This window comes from Physeter macrocephalus, chromosome 3 (genome assembly GCF_002837175.3).
Source record: "Physeter macrocephalus isolate SW-GA chromosome 3, ASM283717v5, whole genome shotgun sequence".
NCBI classification, from domain to species: domain Eukaryota; kingdom Metazoa; phylum Chordata; class Mammalia; order Artiodactyla; family Physeteridae; genus Physeter; species Physeter macrocephalus.
In genome coordinates this window covers 3,345,029-3,365,802 of record NC_041216.1, presented here as the reverse complement: position 1 = coordinate 3,365,802, position 20,774 = coordinate 3,345,029, and the positions used below count along the sequence as shown (strand labels likewise).

Sequence of the window (20,774 nt, the reverse complement as noted above, 5' to 3'; positions counted from 1 at the left end):
CCTCCAACCAGAGAACAGCTGTTTCTAACCCGTGGCCTCCGTTCACACACAGCCCAGACAGCACAGCTCCTTTGTTGGGTCAGCAAAACACCAGTGCAGGAAACAGCTCCACTGTCAGTGAGAGGCCAACGTAGAAGTCATCCCTCCCCTGGGTCAACAAAATGCCAGTGGGGGAGAAACAGTTCCCAGGTCAGACAAACATGAGTGGCGGAGACACCCCCATGGTCAGCAAAATGCCAGTACAGGAGGCATATCCTGCAACCCCAAGTCAGCAGAAGGCCAGTGTGACAGACACTTCCCTACAGCCCCCTCTACGTGTCATGGGCGTGCACAGAGTCCTCCAAGGTGATGCTCCCAGGGTGGGGTAGCGGAGGCAATGGGGCTGGGCTGCCGCCCTGGGGAGAAAGCTGCAGCCTGGGAGTGGGGCAGACCTGGGTAAGAGTTCTCACATGGCACTAATGAAATCAACCACCAGCCTGCCCCCTCCTCCCCAGGGACCCTCCAGGCTCCAGCTGATGCAATGCCCAGGCTGGATAATTGTTTTCTTCCCTCCTTAAAGGGCCAGCTGCTGTTGCAGCTGCAGACATCACCCAGACCCCTGACAGACCCCACAGAGCTTATCACCTGGTTAGGAACAGGGTGAGCCCAGAAAGTAGCAGCTCAGCCCTGGGCTCAGCAGAGTAAAATCCAATTATGTCCAGAGACCAGATGTGTCTGTGAGCAAGGAGGGAGGGAGAGAGAAGAGTTCAGACCTGGCCCACGGAGACTGCATGCCCCGAGGGATGGGACCTTGGTCCCTGCTGGATCCTCAGCCCCTGGCTCCTGCCTGCCCATCCGTCAGGTCCTTGGCACAGGGGTTGCTCAGGAGTTCAGCAGTTACCTACTGAGCTCTCCTGAGTGCCAGCCTCTGTGCTAAGCAGCTCAAATCCACCATTTCATTTACTCCTCTCAGCTGACCTAGAAGGTGGGTCAGTTTTACAAGGAGGCTCAGAAAGGAGAAGTGATTTCCCCAATAGTGCATAGCCAGAAAGTGGCAGAGCCTGGGTTTGAAGCCAAGTTTGCCTGACTCTGGGCTTCATACCTGCAGAAGGTTGGATAGGTATCGAACCCCATGGCTGGAGGTCCCTAAGCCAAGCAGCTGGAACAGAGGGCGGAGAAGGGGTCTGTGGGCCCTAAACAAGCTTTGAAGGGCACGAAGCTTGGACTGAGCACAGGTTTCACAGACCCCTTCCCCCACCCCCTCACCTCCACCAGAGAATGCCCCATTAGGCTGCCCACATGCCCCCAGGGACAGTTGGAAGCTGTCTGATTACAGACTAATTGGTGGCTGGCAGGAACTGTGGGGCTGGCTAGTTAACCCCTTGGTGACCAGGCCTAGCCCAAAGGGCCCTCTCCTCACCACTTCAGGCCCCAAACTCAAGGAGCCCAGACAGAAGAAGTCATCACAGGCAGAAGACAGGACCAAAGAGGCAGCAGCCTTCTTCTCTACATCCAGACAACACCCCTGGGGCTGGGGCTAGACACTGATATTATATTCACCCAGGCTCCCCACCCACGAAGGGCCACATCCAAACAGCCCCCAGGTGGCAGTGCAGCCAGCGCCCCTGTTCTCTGGCCTTGGTATGGCATTGCCCACCCCATCCAGGACCACAAGAGCTATGGGCCTTCCCTGGGTTTCCAGGCCCAGGGTACTGGGAAGAAACCCACTCCTCAGGGATGGGTTATCCAGAAAAGGTGATGTGGACATGGGTCCAGGCAGCCTGAGGGCCAGCAGGTGAAAACACCCTCCCCTTGCATGAGAGGGTGCCCAAGTTGCCCACCAAGGGTCTTGCCAAACCTCCCTGAACCCTGGATTTCCCACCGTTGATTGACCAACTACCTTTCCCAGCTTCCCAGAAGCCCCCTCTCCCCACCCTAGGGCTGGAATGGGCATCACCCTTTTTCTTTCATAGGGTGGGGGGTAGGGGTCCTCTGGGCACCACAATGGTGTCTCACTGGGAGGAAAGAGTGGCCAGCTTCTCAACCAGGGCACAGGCAGGAGAGAGAAAGGGAGGCTGCCTTCCAGCTCCCTTTCCAGGAGAGATTTTAAGCACTTTCCAAAAATGCCATGGGAGACAATGCTGTTGAAGACCAGGGCCCCAGGTGCTCTGAGCATCAGCAAAGAACTCAAGACTCTGGGGCCTTCTACTCCATTTTCCGGGCTTCCCCAAACACCTCATGTTCCCTTCTCATACCTTAGCCCCCCAGAGTCATCACACACACTGTGCTCCGCCCCCGGGGCCCCGCAACCGCCGCCCCAGACCCTGCACACTTAAGATCCCTACGTGGCGCCTCACGACCAGAGACCCCTCCCCCGCCCCGTGGTCCCCCAGACCTCCGCAACCCTCTCCCCACGTCCACTCCCAGGCGACCAAGGCCTACTGACTTACCCGGAGGTGGGGCCGGGGTCCAGACAGGGAGGGGTCTCCGCTGGCCGAGGCGACTCCGCAAGGCGGGGCAGGTGCTCCGGGACCCCGCCCCGCGGACCCGGCGGAAGGCGCGGCCCGGTCCCAGGCGCGCTGCGGCCTCCGAGGGGCAGGGGCGCGGGGCGGGGAGGGGCGGCGAGAGAGGCTCACGGGGGCATCGCCCGCAACCGGGCCGGGCAGCTCTGCTCCGCCCGCCTGCGCTGCCTGCTCCGCAGCCGCCACGGTTCTCAGCCACCGCCGGGTGCAAAGCCCAAGCCCCGGCTGGCGGGAGGCGAAGAGGGAGGCGGGGCCTGCTGGGGGGGCGGGGTCTCAGTCGGGGAGGGGCCATTGGAAGGGGCGTGGCCTGTGGGGGCAGGGCCTTGCTGGTGGGCGGGGCCTAAGGGAATCTGGAGAGTCTGGGTTTGCCTGGTTGGGGGTGACCTACGCTAATAAGGCCTCGAAGGGGCGGGGTGGAGAGGATGCCCGAAGCCTCTCCAGGTCTCCAGAACGCTCCTGCTCATGCTTGCCCCCCTCTCCACCTCTACATCTACCTGTTCTTTCTCATCTTCCTTCGCTCTGGGGGACCTCCCAGGACCTCACTGGCACCGCGGTACCCCTGTCACACCCTGGACCAGATCCAGGAATGTCAGATGGTGAGAGAAGGGGGAAACGACCTACAAACATCAAATCCAGTTTACAGATGGAAAACCTGAAGCCCAGAGAGGAGAAAAGACTTGCCCAAGTGCCTGCTCTGAAGAAAAAGACTTTACGGTGTCCCTTTCAGACAGAGGGTAGGGTAGTAGAGAGTGTCTTGCCCTAAGACCCATGTTAACCTCCCTCCCCTCACCGCCCCTCTTCTCCTAGAACAGTGGTTTTCACTTGGGGTGATTCACCGCCTTCCACCCGGGCCCAATATTTGAGCGTGTCTGGAGACACCTTAGGTTTTCACAACTGGGGGTTGCTACTGGCATCTAGTGAGAAGAGATGAAGGGTGCTGCTAGACATCCCTCAATGCACAGGACACCCCCAAATGTTGCTAATGCCAAGGCTGAGAAGCCCTGCCCTAGGACCTAGCATCTGCCTAAATGGAGCTTCCAAGTGGGCTCCCTGAGCACTGGGACTTGAGGAGGATGCTGTATAAAGTCTCTCCTAGAGTTATGCCTGCCCCCATCTTTCTGTACTTAACCTTGCTCAGCTGGTCAATTGCATTTTGGGGCTCCAGTGTTCTTAATTCACTCATTTACAGAGGGGACAATATTATTACTATTTGCCTTCCTAATTGTTTGCTGAAGGCAAGCAAAACAAGTAGTCTCCTTGCTGAGGGCATAGATTAAAATGTGAATGGGGAGTGGAAAGGTGTGGGGGAAAAGGAAAATAATTGAGATTATTTAATAAAAGCGACCCTCCTGGGGATAACTAGCTGTACCTTCTACATACCCCTCACCCTATCTCATCCCTCCTCACCTGGTCTGTGAGCAGGGTAAACTGCTACCCAACAATGTGGTGAGCCTGAAGCTGGGTCCCAACAGCTGACCAGTGGTGGAGCTGGGACTCACAATTTTATTCACTTATTAACTAAACTTCTGTTATCATCTAAACTACATCAGGCCTACAACTAAGGCCTGTGAGATAGAACGTTTGCTCTGGAGTAGCAAGGAGGATTAGATTTGGGGAGGGGGGACAAGATGGAGGGCAGGGAAGTAGCTGGAACAATGGTGGAGGTGAAGGATGAGGAGAGCAGAGCCTGTGAAAATTTGGAAGAGAAGGGAGGAATCAAGATTGCTCTGTGCTCCTCCCATGCACCCCATCACAGAGACATGTAATCCAGTGGCTGCCTTGGGAATCAGGTTCTGCTTGCACATCTGATGAACACTTGGACTTTCCCTCTGGAGAAATGTGCAGACGACACTTCACATATAATTTCAGGGGTTCCAAAGCTCCATAACATCTTCCAGAAGGATTGGTCAGGGGGTTAGGGGTAGGGGTAGAGGTTTTATTTATTTATTTATTTATTTATTTTTGGCTGCATCTCATGGCTTGTGGGATCTTACTTCCCCAAACAGGGTTTGAACCCAGGCCTGGCAGTGAAAGTGCTGAGTCCTAACCACTGGACCACCAGGGAATTCCTGCACCTTACCTGATATTAAAACGTATTATAAAGCCAATGTATTAAAGCAGTATGGTATTGAGGCAGAACTAGAGGAATCAGTGAAACAAAATGGAGTACAGAAATGGACAACCACGCAAGGGAATTCTGTGTAGGATAAAGATAGCACTTCAGGTAAATGAGGGGAAATATATGACTTACAACAAATGGGTGGAATATCAGGCAAGTTATTTGGTAAAATAAGAGAAAGCTGTGTCCTTACCCTACATGGGAATAAATTCCAGGTGGAGGTCATATTTAAATTATAACACCATAATGTACCAGAAGAAAACATTGAGGAATGTTTTCACAATCTGGGGGATGGAAAAGACTTTCTAAGCATGATGAAACCTGGACGCCAAAGGGAAATCATAAATTTGACTATAAAAACTATAAAACTATAAAAAACTTCTACAGAGAAGTGATCATACTCAAGTTTGAAAGACTTGAATGACAAACTGAAAGGGATACCTCCCAGTTGCCCTCTACTTTTGCTTCTACTGGCCCGCCAGCCCCTCCCCCAAGCCGCGAAGGGCATGAGCGGAAGGGACGGCCGTGGCTGTGACAGTCAAGGCCGAGTACATCGCAGAGGCTCCTCCCACGACACCCTGGCCAGCGCCCACCTGTTCAGGGGCCGGGAAGCCCCGGAAATCCCAGCCGGGCCATCTGGGTCCACAGCAGGTGCTTTAGCAAAACGGAGCCAGAGTCCGCGCCGAGCCTGCTCACCACTTCGCTCCTGTGGTCATACTGGGAACTGCAATCCTCGGTTCAGTTCATGCAGCTTCCCAGAGTTAAGGCGGGAATAATTTTCTTAATATAAATAAGAGTTAAAATTTTGAGGAAGCTAACAATGTTCTAGGCATTGTGCTAAACACATAAAATAGAATATTTCCTTTGACCCTTAAAACAACTCTTCTAGGTGGGTCCACTGTATTATCATTTGACAGATGAGGAAACAAGATTTGACAGAAGTAACTTGCCCAGTCTCTAAGTGGTGGCGTAGGGATTCAAGGTCCGACTCCTCGCCCCACTTTTAATGCAAGAAAGCCAGGTTCTTGGTGAATTCAATAAAACAGTTTTTGAAGTTAACCTTGATCAGGCCTCATCCCAGGTGCTGGCAATTCAGAATTGAGAAAAACAGCCATTAGGGGAGACAGGCAGAGAAATATTTCTGATTCAGTGAATCCGGAAAACAGCAGAGAACATGTTAATCCTGGTAGGGGTGGGGGGAGAGGGCAGGGATCCCAGAGATGTCCTTGAAGCTGTGGAGTTTGAGGGAGGGGGAAGGAGTGGGGTAGAACTTACAAGCCCACTGCAAGAAGGAAGAGTGGAGCTTTGGGGAGGAGCAGTGGTTTATGTGCCCTGAGTCTGGGGTAGCTGGAGATGAGGCTGGACAAGTACACAGGACCAAGCTAGAGTTTGGGTTCAGAGGAGTTAGGGCACAAAGATTTTGAGAACTTTCCCATGTTTCTGTTGACTTGGTCTAGGGACCACATGCTCTGCCAACCCAGCCTGCCTCATTCCTCCCAGATGCTCCCCACCTGGGGTCAAGGTACCAGTTGCCTAACCCAGAAACCTGGCAGTCACTCTTAACTCCTCCATTATCCTCACCTCCATCCAGTTAATTATCAGGGTCTGCCCAATCTACCTCTTAAATACTCCCCAGGTTCACTGTCTGCTCTCCATCCCTGTGGCCACTCCCCCTCTCCAGATGGCCTTCCTCACTCCTGAATCCAGCTGCTGGCAGTGACTAGGTCTCACCACCTCCAAACTTTCACATGAGAGAAATCCTTATAAAGCAAATCTGACCACATTCCCTCTCCTACTGAAAACCCTTTCACTTTTATATATAGAATGGATTAACAACAAGGTCCTACTATATAGCATACGGAGCTGTATTCAGTATCCTGTAACTATTACTATTACTGTTATTATAATTAACACTTATGGAAAACGTATTATGTCCTAGGACCTGTTCTAAGGACTTTATACATAGTAACTCAGTTAATCCCCACAGCAGGAAGCATTGGTGGTGTTCTTCACCAGATCAGGGGAGCCCAGTGGAGGACCAGGTGGGGGAGATGCTGGACGTGTTCAGATTCAGGTACGGTGGGGCATCCGGATGAGGGGCTGCAGAAGGAGCTGATTAGGTCTGGAGTTCAGAGGAGAAATTGTGGCTGCAGACGTAGGATTGAAATTGTCAGGACTGCCCTGGTGGCGCAGTGGTTAGGAATCTGCCTGCCAGTGCAGGGGACACGGGTTCAAGCCCTGGTCCGGGAAGATCCCACATGCCGCGGAGCAACTAAGCCCGTGCACCACAACTACTGAGCCTGCGCTCTAGAGCCTGCGTGCCACAACGACTGAGCCCGCACGCCTAGAGCCTGTACTCCGCAACAAGTGAAGCCACGGCAATGAGAAGCCTGCACACTGCAACGAAGAGTAGCCCCCGTTCGCTGCGAACAGAGAAAGCCCGCGTGCAGCAACGAAGACCCAACTCAGCCAAAAATAAATTAAAATAAATAAGTAAATTTATTTTTTAAAAAAGAAAGAAATTTTTGGCAAATACATGAAAATGGGACAACAATCAACCCATCTGGAAAAGGTAGGAGGAAGGAGATAGCTAGATGATTTTTAAGGTTTCTCCTGGTAGAAGAACATGTGTAGGATTCCAAGTGTTGAGGTTGGTAGGACCCCAGAGACAAACAGAAAAAATCCACGTGGCCTGAAAAACTTGACAGATGCTCCTTGGAGGCTGTCTGTTATTCTTTCAGCTGACTTTCTTTTACTGAGCAGCTACTATGAGCCACATGCTCTGCTGGAGATGGAAGGGTCAGAAGATCCAACCCCTGTCCTCAGGGACTCCACAACCTGGCACGCAAAGGACAATACCAAAATAGGAACCCAAGTGCCCTAAGGCAAGCCTGGGAGACCTAGGGATGCGTCCTGGAGGACGTGACATCCAAGACAAGAGCGGACGATCAGCAGAAGAAAGCTGTGTGGGGAATCTGGGCACAGAGGATTGTTCGTGTGGTTATTTTAAAGATTCTCATTCCTCTTGGATTTTCCACTTTGGACTCTACTCATGTGCCCTGAGAGTCCATTGCAGGTGCTGGGAACCAGACAATAGTACTTGCATCTCTTAGGCTGTGTTGAATTTGCCTTCCTCTCCTGGTTCCTTCTCCTCAAAACTCTTCCTGCCTCAACTCTACCCTCCCCGTCAGGGCTTGGATGAGGGTGGGGCAAGAGAGGCACCTAGGGCACAAATTTAGGGAGGCACTCACTCTCAGGGGCATGCAACAGCTCCTGGCCCCGCACCCTGCTCACATTGGTACTGTTCACACATGTGGCTCCTTCTGTTTACAGTGACCCTCCACCCACCCCTATCCTGCTCCAAGGCTCAGCTATCACCTCCTCCTGGATGGCTGCTGCTCTCCCCAGGCATCCCTGCCTCCTCCCGAGGCCAAGGTGGTCCTCTGTGCTCAAACAGCATGGTGAAGGCTGCACAGCACAGTGCTTGCCAGAGAAGGCTTTGGCATCAGAGCCCTGCTATGCTGTTTACTATCTGTGAACTGCTCTCTGAGCCTGTTTTCACATGTGTCAAACGTGGTGCCAACTCCACAGGGGACTTTAAAGATTAAACGAGAAAAATGTATGTAAAGTGATCAGCAGTGATTGGTACAGGGTACTCAGTAAGTGGTAGCTATTAGGACTTTATTTATACTTCTAAAGCACTCATACACTTAAAGATGTAATCTAGTTATTTTCCTGCCTCTGTCTTCACTATATCATAAGTTCCTTGGGGCAGGGAGGAGAAGGAGAGGAAGGAGGAGGAGGAAGACCTTCACGGATGACATTTAACAGGCTTGTCTGCTACATAACTCAAGAAAGAAATGACAAATCCTCTGGGGAAAGTTCTGGGCAGGAAATCTGGAGCTTTGGGCTCCAGTCACGTGGTCCCAGGGATGGCACCGTGCCTGCCAGACTCACATCCACTTTGAAGAAAAGCTCCCCAGACCACAAACACAGTTGGGGCCGTGCTTTAGACTACTTGGCCCCTCCAGCTTCTAGACGTAGCAGATGGGGGCCAGCAAAGAGCCAAGGGTTGCCGTCTCATATGTTAGCTGGTGACCTTTAATTAATGGCCCCGCACAACAATCCGAGACAGGGCAATTAGAGGCTCTCTTGAACCAAGGAACAGAAAGAAATTGTCAGTCAGCAGAGGGAGGCAGCAAAGAGCCAAGGGTTGCCGTCTCATATGTTAGCTGGTGACCTTTAATTAATGGCCCCGCACAACAATCCGAGACAGGGCAATTAATTAGAGGCTCTCTTGAACCAAGGAACAGAAAGAAATTGTCAGGCGGCAGAGGGAGGTGAGGTAGGGAGGTCAGGGACAAGCGCGCCTGAGCCAATGAAGCCACATGCCAGCGAGCAAGCAGAGATAAGAAGGAGCAGGCACCAGGAGTGAGCAGCAGCCTGGCGGGGGGGGGGCGGGGGGGGAGGAGCCGAGGAGCCATGCAGCGCAGAGACCGGGAGGGTGTGAGAAGAGGGCGCATAGACAGAGCAGTGAGTCCTAGAGCTGCCTCGGTCCTGCTGGTGTTTCAATGTCAGTCCTTACATGGGAGTTGGAGGAGTTGGTTTCTGTTCCTTGCAGCCCGATGAGCCTGACTACTTGTTATCTTGGCAAGTCTTTGTCCCTCACTGGGCCTCGGTTGGACTAGACCATCTCTAAGGTCCTCCCCAGATCAATGTTCTCTTTGAACACGACACAGGATGGTTTTTAGACTGTGGTCAACTGAGTTCAGTATTAGTTACAGCATGCCCATGACATCCTGGGTCCCCAGATAGCTTGGTGGCTGGGTAAAGAGCCTGGAGGAGGATCCAGCACACACCGGCTTTGAACCTCAACCTCCTTCTTCTACTGCATCCTTTGTTGGATCACAAAGGAACTGAGGAACCAGGCCTGGTGTTTCTCCAGCATCTTTTGGCTGTTGAATGCCCCACCTGCCCCCTGAACACTTTCCTGGACCCATGTCAGCATTTCAGAGGATTCCAGTGCCAGGTCTGCTCCAAAGAAAGTGCCACTCCAGGAAGAATTTGAACAAAGAAAGTTTCCTTTTTTGGTGTTAAGATTTCTTGCCTTCCAGCTGTTTGGCTCTCAGCCTGTGCCCTGCCTTCATCCCTCTAAGCTAACAACTATGTTGATAATAACACTTTCTTGCTCTTGTATGGGGCTTTGTACTTTTCAGGACATTTTCATGCTTGCTGTCTTATTTGATACTCACAGAAACCCAGGGAGGATGGGCAAGAAGGAGGGGTAGATGGTAACACCTATCATTTTCCCCATCCCATCCATCCCCTTAAAACAATTTATTTTAAAAGAATTTAGAAAAATTATCCCTCTGCTCTTTTTCAAACAGATGGAAATGTTGAGATTGAGCTTGATTAAGTGATCTGCCCAAGATCACAGAGCAAGTTAACAGCTGACTGGATCTAGGTTTCCAATCATGGATCATACTTAAGTGGGACTGACTTAATACCATCGTGCAAGACGCTACTGGCCGTGGCAAGGGGCCTCTGAGAGAGGTGGTGTTTTTGGCATGGCTGCCCCTTTGAGGCCTCCAGGAGTTATACACAATCTTACCTCTCCAGGCCCTCAAGAGACTTGACTACCCCTCAGTGGCCTGGGTAGCAACAGGAGCTCACAGAAGTGAGCCAGGTTAGACATAAGATTCAGTAACAGTTCCTCTGGTATCAGCCAGGATAAATGTCATTAAAAGAGTCAGTTTTCTTGTTTTGATTGCAGAGCATTTGGGGGGAGGTAAGACAGGAAACGTTGAGAACCACAGGTCTATCCCTCCATCAGCTCCTCTGAAAAAGAGGATGCAGAGGTCATAGTCCCTGCCCCTCCTCCCTCCCTAAACTCTACTCTGCAGCAAGGGCACCCTATCCCAGCTTGTCCATTTTGGGCCCCCTTGCCAACTGTGCTCCTTGCTGTGTTCCCACCCCATCATTCCACAGCCCATCCCTTTCAGTCACAATGTGGAGTCAAGTTATCTTGGGAGGCAGGCAGTTAAGTTCTCCATCACACAGTTCTAATAGTTAGGGAAAGATGAGGAAGCAAAAGGAGTAGGAGGCTTTCTCTGTGTTTTCTCCAGGGTCTCCCCTGCTCCTGTCCCAATGCCCCAGCAGAGAGCTTAATGTTCTGCTCTGTGGCATCACCCAGCTCAACACCTGCAAACAGCACACCTGGGAAATTAATCATGGCAGTCAGCTAATGGCCAGGGCAGTACCATGTCAGTCAGGGTGAAGACAAGAAAACAGAAAATGTGCTTGGAATTTCAAACAGAGGTAATTTATTTCAGAGAATTTATTTCAGAGAACTGGTTGGCTTGAGGAAGCAAAAGGGGAAGGTGAGGAAGACTAGAGATTAGTAGCTGCAGGAAGCTTCTACCACCCCTAGACCTGGAGGATCAAATGGAAGGGTGTTTACTAGATCCAGAAGTGCACTTGCTGTTGATGCTACTGGAATATTGCTTTTGAAATGATGCTGCTGGCAGAACTGCCAGAGGTCACTGGAGCCTATCCCTCTAGTACCACTGACACTTTTGGAAACACTGAAGGTCTCTGAGCCCATAACCACCAGCTGCTGCCAGAGTCTCTAACGGATGCAGAGGGAAAATGGCTTTGCCTCTCCTCCAGCCATCCCATCTCCAGCCAAACAATTTCCCACCTGTACTTCCCATTGGCTGAATCTGACAGGAAGCCAGCTAGCAAGGGGAGTCTGGGAAGTGTACTTTTCAGGGCCTTTCAGGGCCTGGCACTCTTCAGTACAGAGCATGGAAAGGCTAGATTAGAGCTCAGAGCAAACAGGCAAATGAGTTTCAATAACATTTGAAACTTACAACTAATTTTGGCACCTCAAAGGCCATGTGTATTGGACATTAGTTGATTACCTCACTTCTCCATTACCCCCTTTGCAACAGCCCCTGATTTCCTTTCTAGGATCCATGTGTTTCCAGGAAGCTGACTCCATCAGGGAAGAGGAGGGGTGAGCTGGTCAATCTCACTGGCCAGAATGATTGGTTCACAGTGGTGGTATGAACCCAGCCTGTCCAATCATAGTGAATCTCAGGATTTCCTTCTCAGGAGGAAAGAGTAGCCCAAAGACTAGGAGACTAATGTTTAGGCACTTATGGAATGCACATGCTGTAGCCACTGCTTAGGAAGCTCTGGCATACTTCATCAGGCTCATGTCTCTTAGGGTACCTACTATTGGTCACAAAGCAAGGCCAATTTACAAACATCATAGAAGATAAAGAAAGTTCTAGGAATCAGCCACTCTTCTCATGGTCTCATCCTGGAACAGTGGCTTTAAAATATGTTTTACTGTACCCTCAATAAGAAATAAACTTTACAGTATACATGTAGCTGGATATATAACTGAAACAGAAGTTTCACAGTAGTTTTCACAGTATTTACCCTTGCTATGTGTAATTAGTTCAAATTTTCAATTCTATTCCATTTTTTAAAATAAAGCTGGTTGCAAACTTCTAAGTGATTTCATGGTCTACTAATAAGCTAGGACCTGCAATTTGAAAAACACTGTCCTAGACTATGCCATCATCAATTGCTGCAAAATTTAACTTTTGATTTTAAGCTTCTTAACCTTTATGAACTTTCCTGCTTCTGTATCCATATTCTCTGTCTTCTTTTGCTCTGAAGAAAAGTCTCAGGGTCCCAGCTCCTATCAGAGGTCAAACTCTACCCAATCTGTGCCAAGGACCCCAAAAATTTACCTCTGCAGATCTTTTCTCTCTTTTGCATTGTCAATTTCCGCCTGTCTACTGGAATACCTCGTTTACAAAATTGCTCTAGAGTTTTCCTTCTTAAAACTAAAACAAACCAACAAATAAAAAGCTCCCCTTGACCCCATTTCAACTCCTATTTCCTTAAGTCGAAGGAGAGTATATATGGTTGAATGGGACAGGAAACAGAAGGGTGGCCCAGAGATGAACTCAGTATAAGGGGTGAGGACCTTGCCAAGAAGGCAAGAAGTGGACATTCAAGGGAGAAGAAGGCATCATGATTTGTGTAAATGTACAGAAATCAGAAGTGAATTTCGACCCCAGAACTGCCTTCCTTAAACTCCTCTTTTGGCAATCCTCCTGCCTCCCAAATCTTTGCTGCTGGAGCCTAGACTCTGGAATCATGGAAGCTCAGGTTCAACTCCAGCCCTGAGGTTTCTGAACTGGCTAACTTTGGATAAATTACATCTCTTCTTTAAGTTTCCTCATCTGTAAAAATCAGTCTAATAAAATCTATCTCGTTGAGTGGGCTAAGGATTAAATGAGATCAACATAGCTTAGCTCTTATTATTATCAAGGCTTTCCCCAATCATTATGCAAAAGCTTTCTCCCCCACTAATAATCATTACCCTTGTGACCACTCTTTGAGCAATCCCTCTGTGCCAGGCAATATGCTGGGGACCTTACAAACAGGGTTTCCAAGCCAAGAAGGATACCCTGGCACCTTCTCACTGCAGAGTTTTCTCCTTCTGATAACTTAACATTTTTAGAGTGTCTACCATGTCATTCATTCATTCTACAGATGTTAATTTCATTCATTCATTCTACAGATGTTAATTTAACACCTACTATGGTGTCTGGAACTTACTAGATGATGGGGATACCAAGAAGAACATGGCCCTGAACCCTGAAGGGCTCACTGTCTAGTCACACAGTAAGTGCTATATAATGAGGGTATTTTATGAGGTGTTATTTTCTTCTAGCTTCCTGGTATAGGCAACCCCATCTTTGGCTCCAGACCCATGGCTGACTGTTTATGACTCTGGTTTTCTGGCTTGACCTTGGAGCCCTACCTTCAGGACATGCCTTTGGGTTTTTAGCTCCCCATGTGGCCATCAGGATTAAGAGAACATTTTTGTGTTCCCTGTCTCTCCGTGCCTGGGATCCCCCTCCAGAGGAAAGATACTTAACTGATGTCCAAAAGACAGGTAAATTGCTGGTCTGGCTCTTACCCCAACACACTTTGAACACTTCTCTGTCTTAATTCACTCAGTCTCCTAATTGCTAAATCCAACTGACTTTCTGTCCCTTTGCAGAAGCTTTTGCCCCTTTCTCTCTTTTTGGTATCCTATGTTGTTTACTGTTCTTTACATCTTTTAACTCTACAGCTCAAGTAATCTGTTCAATTTATAAGAAGTAGAGTTGAGACTTGAACCTAGGTCGGGCTGACTCCAAAGCAGACGCAATAGCCAATATTCCATGCTGTCTTCCCAAGCAGATCAACAGTGTGGTCTGTACTGTCCAATATGTAGTCATTAACTACATATAGTTATTCAATTTTAAATTAAAATAAAATGAGGAAAAAAATTCAGTTGCTCAGTTGTATTAGCTGTCTTCAAGTGCTAAATAACCACATGTGGCTGGTGATTACTATATTTAACAGCACAGATATAAAACATCTCCATTATTGCAGAAAGTTCTATTGGATAGTGTTGGTTTAGATAAAGTGTAGGATAGCGTTAGGTTAGATAATGTTCTGTCCTCAGACCCCTTCTCTTTACCCTTTCCCCCTTTATTTATTCTCAGAGAGTGGGCAGCCATTGGTTGGTCTGCCAAACTCTCTGCTCCCACTTTTCTATCCCTAAGTGCTACCACACCTTCATTCACAGGCTTACAGTGGCTACAGCCATGTGTATACATGATCTTGTACCTCATAATGCTGTTGATTGGTTCAGGGGCAAACTTCTGGCTAAAGTTAGTCCAAGGAACAGCTCTCTCTCCCAGGAATTTGAAATTGAGCCCAAAAATCTAGTCACCTGACTGATCTCTTTAATGTAGGTGACCTGGGATCTAGGGATGACCAGATTTTCTTTGATTTGGATTGGGAAACTGGTCTTTAGGGAGGTAAAGAAATGACAAAAACAGTTACACATATTGGAGAGAGTTGGATCTCAGAGCCCAAAGGATGTCTGGGCACTGTGTCCTTCTCTTTCTCTGAGCTCTGCCTTCCTCTGTGATGCCTTCATGCTCAGGCAGGCTCTGTCCATAAAGCAGAAATGATAGCCACCCACAGATATTTATGGCTCAAGACCTACAGAAGAAAAGTCCTGTCTCTCCTATATTTCACATCTTTAGGAAGGCCTTGCTTAGCTTAGTTTGGGTCATGTGCCCATCTGTTCAGAAACTGTGATCTGTCTAAGCAGGGTTCCTAGAAAACAAAGCCTGAAAAAGGGGTTAAGTGCTAAAGCTTTATATGGGATGCACAATCCTAGGGCAGTGAGGATAAGGGGATAGGGGAAGCAGGAAAAGATGGCAAGCAATGCAAGGAAATGTTTGCTGCTATTTCTTTACGATGAGCTGTGAAGAGACACATCTAGTCTCTGGACAGGTCTACCCACTTGGCCATGAATAATGCCTATAGACGGGTTGTATAGAGAAACTATACCTTGAAACAGTCCATCAGAGGAAGGAAGGGAGAGTGGATTGTTCCCCCATTAATCATAGTTGGCCCCATGGGCAGTTAAATCTGCTGTACTTCTAGGTTGCTTCATTGACCCCTTCAGCAGCTGCTTAGGAAGCCAGATCTCATGCCCTGTGAGGTGGTGTGTCCTCAGGGTCTGGAAATTGCAGGAGAAGCCGGAGAATCCATGTTTGCAACTAGCTGGCCTCAGGAAGTGGAACTGTGAGGCCTCACTCAGAGTTAGTCAGCCACGTCTGTGGTTGAGGTGGAACAAGCAGCTGATGGTCTAGGAGCCAAATGATGCAGAGAGGCTCTGAGGAGGCACCAGGACAAGATGTGGGGATCATTATGATTGGTCAGACTGGGCCATAGGCTTACCCTATGGCTGATGGGGTGTAGAGGAGACACTACGATCTCATCCTCTCTCCCCTCATGTCAGTTCAGATCCTCAGAAAACAGACACCTAGACAGGGTTAAATGCAAGAAATTTATCATGGAAAACACCCATGAGGGAAAATGGGGGCAAGACCTAAAAGAGACTGGGAGAGGACCATCTGACAGTGAGACAGGTCTGACCCTAAGTGAAGAAGAAAGAAGGCAAGAGTTCTAGGTGGAAGCACCTTAGACTGCCGTGCAGCTCCAGGGAAAGGTTGTGAGGTCACTGAGGAGTCCTTGAGTCCGAGCTATCCATCAGAAGAGTGTCACTTACCCCAGGAAGAAGCCTGTCCAAAAATCTCTGCTGTGCTCAGTCATCGGCCAGGAGTAGCTTGTGGGAAGTGAGGCCTGGGGGTGAAGGGCAATGGATTTCAGAGCTCAGCAGCTGGGCTGCAAGTAGAGTGCCATTACCATGGAAAAGGGCAAGGGTGTTGAGCAGGCAAGACAACAAGTGTCCATCCTAGAGCTTACAATGTCCCACTCGCCATGCTCTGGAGAAGTCCAGAAGTCTTCATCTGGAGGCTACCATCCCCCCATGTGGGAAACCTGGGGGTCATACTACACACCTTCATTTCTCTTGATCCCCACCCCTACAGCAGCTGATCAACAGTCCAGTCCTTCCAATCCTACGTTGGCAATATCACCGCTGCGTTTGTATCTTCTTCCCTCCATTCTCACTGCTACATATGTGCTCAGGCTCTTGTTACATCTCGTCTGATATGTTGTGGAAGTCTCTAACTGGTCATTCTGCAACCCTATTCCATCCCGTTATCTCTGCAGACAGTCTTTAAACACAGTTTTGACCATGTCACTCCCCTCTGTAAAAACTTCTATCACTGGGAATGTAAAACAGTACAGCTGCTGTGGAAAACAGTACAGTGGCTCCTCAAAAAATTAAACATAGAATTACCATATGATCCAGCAATTTCACTTTGGGGTATATATCCCAAAGAATTGAAAGCAGGAACACAAACAGATATTTGTACACCAATGTTCATAGCAGCATTATTCACAATAGTCAAAAGATGGAAACAACCCAAATGTCCATTGACGGATGAATGTATACGCAAAATGTGCTATATACGCACAAACTATATTCAGCCATAAATACAAATGAAAGTTTGGTACGTGCTATGACATGGATGAACCTTGAACACATTATGCTAAGTGAAATATGCCAGATACAAAAGGACAAATATTGTATAATTCCACTTATATGATATACTTAGAATAGTCAAATTCAAACGGAGAATGTAGAACAGTGGTTCCTAGGAGCTGGGGGAGGGGAGGATGGGGAGTTATTGTTTAATGGGCACAGCGTTTCAGTATGGGATGATAAAAATATTCTAGAGACAAATAGTGGTGATGGTTGCAAAACGATGTGAAAGTACTTAATGCCTATGAACTGTACTCTTAAAAGTGATTAAAATGGGACTTCCCTGGTGGCGCAGTGGTTGAGAGTCCGCCTGCCGATGCAGGAGACACGGGTTCGTGCCCTGGTCCGGGAAGATCCCACATGCCGCGGAGCGGCTAGGCCCGTGAGCCATGGACGCTGAGCCTGTGCGTCCGGAGCCTGTACTCCGCAACGGGAGAGGCTACAACAGTGAGAGGCCCGCGTACCGCAAAAAAAAAAAAAAAAAAAGTGATTAAAATGGTAAAACAAAAACAAAAAAAACTTCCACCACTACTCTCCTTAGCAGAAAATAAAACCCAAGAGCCTTAATCTGACCACAATGTATTTTTCCAGATGATTCTTCTTCCTATCCTCTTATTCTATATTTCCTCCATCAATCCCCTGCTTCCTATATTTGCTCTAGTGGCCACCTACACATGGCATGCTCTTCCCCTAATTCTACTGATTTTTTAAATGTCACATCCTCACAAATCTTTCCTGAACTCTTCCCACTATTTCATACTAAATGGAAGAAATATCTCCCTTTTTGAACTCCCACAGCATGTGAATTATATCTTTCTTTAGCACTTACCGCTCTTCTTTGAGATCAAAGAAGGCACACAATGAGATAGAAGGGTGTAGCTTAAGGTAGTCCAGCTGGTTGTCTAGACAGGTCCCTCTACAGTTCTAAAACTTTAAGGAATTTACCATCATCCCAGAACTGATCCTCAGCCTTGCAAACTCAGAAGCCTGATTTTAATAGTAAGCACAGAATGGAACCATCTCCCAGGGGGGCTCTTGTATTCTCTAAGCTCACAAAAACTGATAGTTACATAAACCAGAATCCAATAGATTAATTTACAATGAAAAATGCAATTATCAAAAGAACTTGGATCCTCTAGGTGACAGATCGCTAAATTCTGTCCCTACAGGCAATACATTTGCTGCGTGAGCATAGAATCACACCAGGAAAGCACATTGATCTTAAGAAGCATTTCTTAGCTGAGGCAGCCTGAGATATTCTCACCCACTATAGGGATGACATGGACAAGGAAATGTTAATGCCCAGGTCGGCCTGACTGAGACAGGGCTCAGAGGGACAATGCTAATGCTTGCCTCTGTGACTGCGTTGTTTTGAGTTGTCATGGCTGATTAAGCCCTTTGGTTCACAGAATCTCTCTCCAAATAGGACACAGAATGATTGGTTGACAAGATTGATTAGGCTTCTGTTTATCAAATTACAATCACATCTGCCTTGAGATTCCTTTCATATGAACTGGATCAGAGTCTGGTTTATTTTTTGATCATGCTTGTAGCTAAGCTCTTGGCTTACCCCTACAGATAGCTAATTTCAGAACTGTATTTGCCAGTTTAGGCCAGCTAAGTTATGTTGCAGTAACAAACAACTAAAACAATCTCGGTGGCTTATAGCAAAGGTTTATTTCTTACTCACATTACATGTCTTGTGCGTCAGCTGTGGCTCTGCACATCTTCATTCTGGGACCAAAGCTAGAAAAGCAGCTCTATTTGGAACATGATCCTCTCAGGGCTGAGGAAAAATATGGTGGAATCATGAGATGGCCCATACATTTCTGCTCAGAACTGGATCAAGCTATTTCTACTCACATTTCACTGACCAAAACAAAGCCTAGCTTGATGGCATTAGGGTGAGAAGTATAACCTCCTAGGGACAGGCCAGGTGGGGAGGGTTTTAGAAAAGGAAGGGCAAAGAATATTGATAACCACAGCCTACAGCAAAGACTAATATTCAGCCTGTATGTACTACTGTGACTGATACCAGTTATAATACCGACTATTAAAATACTGAAATACTTTGGTACTAGCTGGTAAATAGCTGCTGTTCCAACTCTCCCGACAACTCCCCTCCCCTGGGACCTACTATTTAAAAACTAGCAACTGAAGGGTTAACACCTAGCACAGAGGGATATCTCTTGGACCCTTCCTGGAATTCACATCTGGTAGATCAGTGCTTGAGCAGTACGAGTTGTTAAATATGTTTACTATCACCATTAGCTAATTTCTTCTACTATGTAAATTTTTATTAGTTTAATTCTGAGGGCAACCTGATTTCCACGCTCCCGGAGGGAAACTGACTGCAGCCCCTATATACTGTCAATACTTAATTATGATAATGATAACTAATAATACTAATTTGTGCTGCTTCCTGCACATTTTTCTTCTCTTTCACAAGCACAGTGTATGCAATAACTGCTCAATAAATATTTGTAGACTTACCTAGTTTTTTCCCATTAGCTAAGCTTATCTATCTCAACATACTATTTCTTGAGTCCGTTTTAAATTTTTTACGCCATTTCTCAGGTCTGAAAAATCATTATCACTAACTTCTTTATAACACTTTTGCAATTTACAAAGCACTCTCCCTTATACTATTTCATTCAATCTCCCCAACACTCCCAGGAGGTAGGAATTAGATCATTTTACAGATGAAGAAATCGAGACTCAGTGAAGTCAGGTGTCTTAGAGTTAGGTTTTGTTCATTCATTCATCAAATATTCATTGAATTCCTGAAGCGAGATTTATTAAAGTTGGAGTTGAAAACAATTTTCCTGAGTTCAAGTCAAGGGTTTATTCCACTATTCTCAACTACTTTATCACCAGGGTCATAAACTCAAAGGAAGGAAATAATAATAGTGTATTGATTTTATTGTTGAGGACCCCTGCAACACAAGTCTCATAAAGACTGCAAGGTCATTTGTAAAATTCAAGGTAACCACCAGCAGGAGCAGTCTCACTTCTCTGTGCCTGCAACCTAAAGCAAACTGTCTCACTGTAAATAATTCTACTCAATACATATTTGATGCATTTACCTACAGGTTTGGGGGCTATTTAAACTGAGTTTCAACACTAGCTGCGGAGCCTTGATCAATTTAACCTTTTTTGCGCTTCAGTTTTATCACCAGTGAAATAAAAATAATGCTGATGCCTTCGACCAAGTAGTTGTGGAGATTAAAGCAGTAAAGTATGAAAAAGATATAATGTTCATTGCAGTTTAGTTTCCAATTGTTTTTGAAGTTTTAAATTCTGCATTCAAGTGAGAAAAGCAATGTCCATGTCGATGTAAGGTTACAAGTGACCACTATTGGGAAGTGATGCTCTTTATTTTGGAGTATATCATTTTACAGTTTTGGTGTTATATCCCTTCTTTTACGGTACTGGTAGCTATCATTAAAGGCGCACTTAATTTGGCATTCCCATGTCGCCCTCCAGCCCCCAGCTCTGCTTCCTCCCAAATTAAAAAAAAAAAACTCACAAAAACTTTATTCCCCTAAAATTCAAAAGCGTGCGCACCACAGTAGAGATCCACAAAGATAGAACGCTCTACGCAGGTCACTACTAAACGCCTCCGGATCCACCAAAGTGGGAGGGTCAGAAGGTTCTCGCCTCTCATTCCGCCTCACCAAGTCATCGCCCCTTCTCAATTCTCGCGAGACTTCAAGCAACTAAGCTTCTGCGCATTAAAGACACTGGGAGTCGAAGCGCCAAGGGAGGGGAAGGGGGAGGGGGAGGGGGAAAACGGTGCAAACGGCGTGGCCGCCATCTTGTTTGTACCCCCGCTTCGCGCGCGCTCCGTTCTCCCTGACGCACGCTTCCCCCTCCCCTCCGCCGTGCCCAGGTCTCTGCATTGCCCGACTCCGCAGGAGCGCGGGGGCGGCTCCTGCTCTTCCTTGGACTTCTAAGCAGAGGCGTGTGAGTGTGCGGGAGCATCCGCGGGAGGAAGGGGGAGAGGTGAGCGGCGGCGGCGGGGGGAGGGGCGGCGCTTCCCGCCTTCGGTGGAGACCTCACTTCCCTCGCGCGGCTGCTGCTGTAGTTCGGTGCGGCCTGCCCGCCG

General features: G+C 48.0%; 2 protein-coding genes across 13 annotated transcripts in view; one reads left to right on the top strand and one right to left on the bottom strand.

Annotated features, from left to right (window-relative positions):
- The window catches only part of RIMS3 (regulating synaptic membrane exocytosis 3), a 57,483-nt gene extending 37,161 nt beyond the window's left edge, over positions 1-20,322 (bottom strand). For 4 of the 8 annotated variants that reach the window (XR_003678587.2, XR_003678588.2, XM_028485688.2 and 1 more), the window contains exons 1-3: positions 20,234-20,322; positions 18,357-18,452; positions 15,785-15,858 (exon numbers count right to left, since the gene is read on the bottom strand). The gene's annotated coding sequence lies outside the window, so the exon portion shown is untranslated. Of the gene's footprint in view, position 1; positions 69-624; positions 715-2,429; positions 2,622-15,784; positions 16,369-18,356; positions 18,453-20,233 lie in introns of those variants that run through there. The other 4 variants (XM_028485701.2, XM_028485707.2, XM_028485710.2 and 1 more) reach the window with 4 other exon arrangements.
- A 145-nt stretch (positions 20,323-20,467) lies between these two features.
- NFYC (nuclear transcription factor Y subunit gamma) overlaps positions 20,468-20,774 on the top strand; it is a 64,569-nt gene continuing 64,262 nt past the window's right edge. For 2 of the 5 annotated variants that reach the window (XM_007108025.4, XM_055082716.1), the window contains exon 1: positions 20,468-20,671. The gene's annotated coding sequence lies outside the window, so the exon portion shown is untranslated. The remainder of the gene's footprint in view (positions 20,672-20,774) is intronic. The other 3 variants (XM_024125422.3, XM_007108027.4, XM_007108028.3) reach the window with 3 other exon arrangements.